Here is a 6,073-nt window from a genome sequence, read left to right as displayed (position 1 = left end):
AGTGAAATCCAGATCCTGCTAAATAATTTCACTGCTAATGATAATAATTGGCATAGAGATGGGGAACCACAAAGAGAACTTAAACAAAAGGCAGCAGGTGTAATTGAGCTTGATGATCTCTCAGCTATGAGGGCATATATAGTGCGATTAGAAAATGAGATGAATAAAATGAAAATGCACCAAGCACAATAGATGCAACATGTGCAACAGATGTCTACTTGATGCGAGTTATGTAGTGAAGGTCACACGAGTGACATATGCCCCGTGAATCGTGAATCCATCTACTATGCGGGGCAACAATCTAGAGGGACAATAAATCAAAATGCTCAATATGGTAACACATACAATCCGAACTGGAGGAATCATCCTAACTTCTCTTGGGGTCGAAATCAGAATATCAGGCCTCAAGCTAATTACAATCATCCACCTCAACCTCCACAGCAAGCATAGGAGAGTTTGACTGACAAGATGAAAACGCTCTTGATGGACAATCAGAAAGTTATGGCTGACAATCAACAATTGCGCACAGAGTTCAGAAATCCAGAGAGGCAGTTTGGGAAAATGGCTAATAATCAGAATATTAGACATGTTGGAGCTTTCCCGAGTGATACTGAGCCTAATCCTAAAGCTCAAGTCAATGCGGTTACCTTGAGAAATGGAAGAGTATTAGAAGAATCTCCAGAGAAAAAGAAGTATACAGCTAGTCCTAAAGGAGAATTACTTCCTTAGCCAGTTGAGGAGAATAAGAAAGAGAACAAATGATCAGATCCAATAATTGTGACAAGGCCACCACCTCCATTTCCATAAAGATTGCAACAATAAAACGATGACGCTAAGTACAAGAAATTCTTAGATATCTTGAGCCAAGTGCGTGTGAATTTGCCTTTGGTGGAAATTTTGCAGGAAGTGCCTAAGTATGCAAGGTATCTCAGTGATATTGTGGGAAACAAGCAAAGACATACAGAGTTTGAAATAGTTGCACTTACTGACGAGTGCAGTGCTAGAGTTCAGAGTAAACTTCCTCCTAAGCTGAAGGATCATGGGTGTTTCACAATTCCTTCGTCTCTTGGAAAACAAGAAGTTGGTAAAGCCCTGTGTGATTTAGGGGCTAGTATAAATTTGATGCCATCATATTTGTTCAAGCAACTCAGAGTGGGGGTGCTTAGACATACTACAATCACTTTATAGTTAGAAGATAAGTCACTAGTTATGCCAGAAGGAATTATTAAGGATGTGTTAGTTCGAGTGGGAAAGTATATTTTTCTTGCAGAGTTTATTGTTCTTGATTACGAGGTAGATGAAGAAGTACCTATTATTTTGGGGTGACCATTCTTAGCTACTGGTGGAGTGATTATTTATGTTAGGGAAAGGAAGTTGAAGATGAGAGTCGATGATGAGGAAATCACTTTTAGTGTGTACAAGCACTTAAGCTTCCTAAGCATTATGAGGACTTATGCATGATTACTATGGTAGAACTGAAGGGGATAAAGCAGAGTCCTTATGTGAATTGTAGTGATTTGGACGGGACAACTGAGTTAGAAGAGGTGGTGTTGCAAGCTAAGTGTGTAAGGATGATTGAGAAAAGATCCATAGATGAAAGAGGAGTCCTTTTGAGAGTGTGTAAAAAGGCTAGACTTAACGGGAGAAAGAATAAGAGAAAGCGCCTAGCCTGAGCAGAGTACTAGTGTCGTGCCGCGACGTAAATCAGGCGCTTGTTAGGAGGCAACCTAGCTTTACTGCTTTCTTTTAGTTTTGATTTTCCTTCTTATTGTATTATTTTTGTAGGATTTTGAGCATAGGGAGCAAAGCCATTGAAAGTATACAAAAGCGAGCTAGATGGTGAGAACTAAGTGTGGGTACCCACACAAAAGACCATGCCTGAGGGAAGTCTAAGTACATCGTGAGCCGCTATTGTATTGACCTGTGGCTTTTCAGGGAGTTTCCTATCCACCCTCATTATTGTTTTGCTTTATTTGTGTATTGGGGACACTGCACTCTTTAAGTGTGGGATGGGAGAATTTCTCTAAATAATTAATAGTAGTGTGTTAGAAAAAAGTTAACTTCTTGTTTTTGTTTTCGTAGTTGTGTAAAAAATGAATAAAACAGAAAAATTAGACTTTTCCCGATGATGGATCTCATTGGACAGGTTTCTTGAGTGATTTAAGTCGAAATAAAAAAGACAAAAAGATTTTATTTTGTTAGGTAGTGTAGCAATTACCCCTTATTTTTTTTGTGCCGCGGTTCTTTTCCAAGGTTTTTGTTTGAACCGGGTATAATTAGTTTTTATTTTTTTTGTTAGAAATGGGAAAACTTGTGCTGTGAATTGAGTTGAAGCAATATCTCTTGACTTTGTTATATCTTCAGAATAGTGAGTACTTTGGTTGTGACGCTTAGGCTTATTTTTTGACTCTTATATAAATATCTTCAATTGTATGATCTTAACTTTCTTAACTGCTTTGACTAGAGTTTCTTGATGAGTCCAATCCTGAGAGAGTTATGTGCCATGTGTGTGTAAGGTTTGTGTTATTCTTTGCATTGCATTTGATGTCCAGAACTTGCCCCGTGTGTTTGCAAAGCGAAATAGTAGTTTTGTTCACTCTTGGAAGCGAGGTAGGCATTTCGTTGTTGAGACATAGATATATATATTTTACCTACCTAATTGTTATGTATCGTAGTTAACCTCTTTGGGCCTGTAATCCTGTTTATTTGGCAACCACATTACAAGCCTTACTTGTCACGACCCAAGTTCTCCCTCCATGAACTGTCGTGACGGCACCTAGTCTCTACAACTAGGTAAGCCTAACAATTTGCGAAAAAGGAAAATAAAGATACAAAATTAACAATTTACAAGTAATATAATAAAGGAGTTTAAAATGCCGCTCAACATATACAATAATACTCTCTCAAACTGAATATAGCACTCCCAAAACTCGGAATTTCATGAATCACAAGCTAAAGAAATACATAGTGTTCTAACTCCAGAAGTCTAAACAAAAGTAAATACAAGAAGTCTATAACTGGAAGGGAGAATAGAGAGGGACTTCTAGGTCTGCGGACGCGTCAGATATACTTCGAAGTCTCTGAATCGCCCCGCCTCATGGATAGTATGGCTGAGCATAAGAACCTAGATCTGCACACGAAAAACATGTGCCGGAAAGGGCATGAGTACACCACAGCGGTACCTAGTAAGTGCAAAACTTAACCTTGGTCGAGTAGTGATGAGGAAGGTCAGGGCCCTACTGGTTATATATATATATATATATCACAAGGTAAAAACAGTATGAAATATGGCAGGATAGTTAAAAATACTAACAGTCAATGAAAATAAAATCATGGAAAGGATTAACTCAGTACACAAAGATAGCAACAGGGGATCTCCCAGCATAACGTCCCGTAGTCCCAAACGTAAATGTACAGAAGATCTACCAAGATACCGTCCTGTAGTCCAAATCATAAATGTGCAGGGAGATCGCCCGGGATACTATCCCGTAGTCCAAAATATAAATGAGCAGGGGGATCTCCCGAAATACCGATCCGTTGTCCCAAAGTAAACAGGCATATGGATCTCCCAGATTACCATTCCGTAGTCCCAAAGTAAATACACAATAGTTTCAACAAGAAAGCAACAAACTCTATTCAAGTTCGTATAAAGAAAATAGGTAATTCCTACGCTAAACATGCTACGCAAAAATCCAAGAAAGTAGTTAAGGCAAATAAGATAGTTAAGCCACATAAGTATGCTTTCCTAAGCTAAGTAGGAGGCTTCACATACTAGTATTGTTCAATTAAAGGGAAAAACTTAGATATTTACGTAATGAAAACGGGGTTTCTCAATAATTAGCACATGTACGCACTCGTCACCTCACGTACACGACATTCATATAACAACAATACCAAAATCCTAAGGGGAATTTCCCCACACATGGTTAGGCAAGCCACTTACCTCGAACCAAGCTCAAATCAATCCGAAATCACGCTCTTGCCACGAGTATCCAACTCCGAGTGTCTCAAATCTAATCAAATCAATTTCATAATGTAAATATAACTACAAACAACTAGTTTAGCTAAAGGAATCGAAGCTAAGGCAAGAAAATAGAAAAATGCCCAAAAATCTTCCCCGGGCCCACGTCTCGGAATCGGAAAGTCACAAATTATGAACACCCATTCACTCACGAGTTCACTCGTACAAAAATCACCGCAATCCGACGTCAAATTCCTATTCAAAACTCAGATTTCCCATTGGGGAACTTTTCCCCCTATTTTCGAACATCCACCCTCAAATTCCTTAATTAGATGAGAAAAATAACAATAGATTAATGTATTAGAACCAAGTTAGAGTTAGAATTTGTTACCCAATAGTTCTCTTTCAAAATCTCTCAAGAAATCGCTTTTTACCGAGCTCTAAATCAAAATTTGAAGTTATGAACTCAAACCCTTGAAATTTCATATTTCTGCCCAGCGATTACCGCATCTGCAATCATGGGGCCGCATCTACAACCAGGGAACCGTATCTGCAAAAACTAATTAAATTCCCAGGCACTGCACCTGTGTTCAATTCCTCGCAGATGCGATACCGCTTCTGTAGTCCTTGAGCCGCATCTGTGACCAACAACCTCCAAGCCTCAGTCTGCACTTGCGTTTACCAAACTGATTTTGCGGCGCCTCACTTGCGGTCCCACTTATGCAAGTGCGGTTATAGCAGGTTCAACAATATCAGAAAATGCCTAAGTCCAAATTCTAATCCGTTAAGCATCCAAAACTCACCCGAGGCCCGCGGAACCTCAACCAAACATACCAACCAATCCTAAAATATCATACGGTCTCAGTAAGACCCTCAAATCACATCAAACAACGCTAAAACCACGAATCACCCTCCAATCTAAACCTAATGAATTTGAATTTCCAAAATTTTACAACCGATGCCGAAACCAACCAAACCATGTCTGATTGACCCCAAATTTTGCACACAAGTCATATTTAGCACTACGAACCTATTCTAACTTCTAGAATCGGATTTCGACCCCGATATTGAAATTTCACTATCGGCCCGAAAACTCCAAAAATTCAACTTTCGTCATTTCAAGTCTAAATAAGCTACGGACCTCCAAAACACAATCCAGACATGTCCCTAAGTCCGAAATCACCAAACAGAGCTGACAGAATCGACAGAATTCCATTTCGGAGCCGACTTCACACTACTTCGACTACGGTCCAAATTCTAATGCTTAAACTCTTATTTGGGGACTAAGTGTCCCAAAATACTCCGAAACTCAAGATGAACCATCCTAGCAAGTCAAAATAGCAGAAATAGACACCGGGGAAGCAATTAATAGGGGTTTGGGGCATAAATTCTAAAAACAACCGACTGGGTCGTTACATCCTCTCCCTCTTAAAATATTCGTTCGTCGTCGAACGAGCATAAAGACATACCTAAAGTGATGAAAAGATGACGGTAACTGCTGCGCATATCGTGCTCGGTCTCCCAAGTTGCCTCCTCGATCGGCTGTCCCCGCTACTGAACATTTACTGATGCACTGCTCTTTGATCTCAGCTTTCAAACTTGCCTATCCAATATATCCATTGGCTCCTCAACATAAGATAAATCCTTGTCCAACTGGACTGAACTGAAATCCAACACGTGCGACGGATCACCATGATACCTCCGGAGCATCGAAATATGAAATACCGGATGACTCCTACCAGGCTGAGAGGTAGGGCAAGCTCATAAGCAACCTCCCCAACACGTCACAATACCTCAAAGGGACTAATAAACCTCGGACTCAATTTTCCCTTCTTCCCAAATCTCATAGCGCCCTTCATAGGGAAACCCAAAGCAAGACCCGCTCTCCAACCATAAATGAAACATCACGAACCTTCCGATATGCATAACTCTTTTTTATGGACCGGGCTGTGCAAAGTCTATCCTGAATCACCTTAACCTTCTCCAAATTGTCCTGAACCAAGTCTGTGCCCAATAATCTAGACTCAACCGGCTCGAACTAACCCACTGGGGATCTACATCGCCTACCATACAGAGCCTCATACGGTGCCATCTGAATGCTGGACAGATAAC

Source organism: Nicotiana sylvestris, chromosome 9 (genome assembly GCF_000393655.2).
Source record: "Nicotiana sylvestris chromosome 9, ASM39365v2, whole genome shotgun sequence".
NCBI classification, from domain to species: Eukaryota; Viridiplantae; Streptophyta; class Magnoliopsida; order Solanales; family Solanaceae; genus Nicotiana; species Nicotiana sylvestris.
This window is presented reverse-complemented; position numbering follows the sequence as displayed.